Source organism: Ctenocephalides felis, unplaced genomic scaffold (assembly GCF_003426905.1).
Source record: "Ctenocephalides felis isolate EL2017-DRISC unplaced genomic scaffold, ASM342690v1 CF-g0.4_SCAFFOLD_01170, whole genome shotgun sequence".
NCBI lineage: Eukaryota > Metazoa > Arthropoda > Insecta > Siphonaptera > Pulicidae > Ctenocephalides > Ctenocephalides felis.
In genome coordinates, this window is record NW_020537324.1 from 56,465,366 (window position 1) to 56,466,047 (window position 682).

The window sequence follows — 682 nt, forward strand, 5'->3', positions numbered from 1 at the left end:
TTTAAGCCCAGAATTCAGAATCGATTTAAAAATTCAAAAACCGCTCAAAAGATGTTTTGGTTATACGTGTTGATTACCCTTTGGTAATGATCGGCACGTGTTTCTGTAATTTACTGTTGAAAAAAATTGTTTCGACGATTTTTACGAAGCTTTCTTTGACGATTGATATCATGGTCTTATAGATCATACTAAAATGTTACTTTACTATAACTTATTTACTATTATTATTTGATGTATCTCGATAAGGACTGGAGTTTGTCAGTTTTGCGACGATCAGCCAAACCGTTTCTTTGTTAATAGCAAGGAAGTAAAGAATTTTTGTCTACGTTTAAGTTCACAATTCTGAATCGATTTCAAAAATTCGAAAACCATTTGAAAGGTATTGGTTGGGAATCGTGCTGATTCTTGTAATTAACTGGTAGAATATTTTTTTTTGCAGTTTTCATGAACCATAGATATCATGGTCTTAAAGAACATACTAAAATATTCCGGGTGTACGATAGGCCATTTAATTCTAAAAATTTATCAAAATTTGTAAAAATATGATAGTCAGAATTTCTCAAAAGTCTCTTCTGTGATGTGATAAGTCAAAATTTGAATTTCACAGAATTTTAAAGCCATTGGAATAAACTCGATAAGCAAGAGCAGTGATCAGGTTTGCGAGAAGATCGTCCAAGCCATT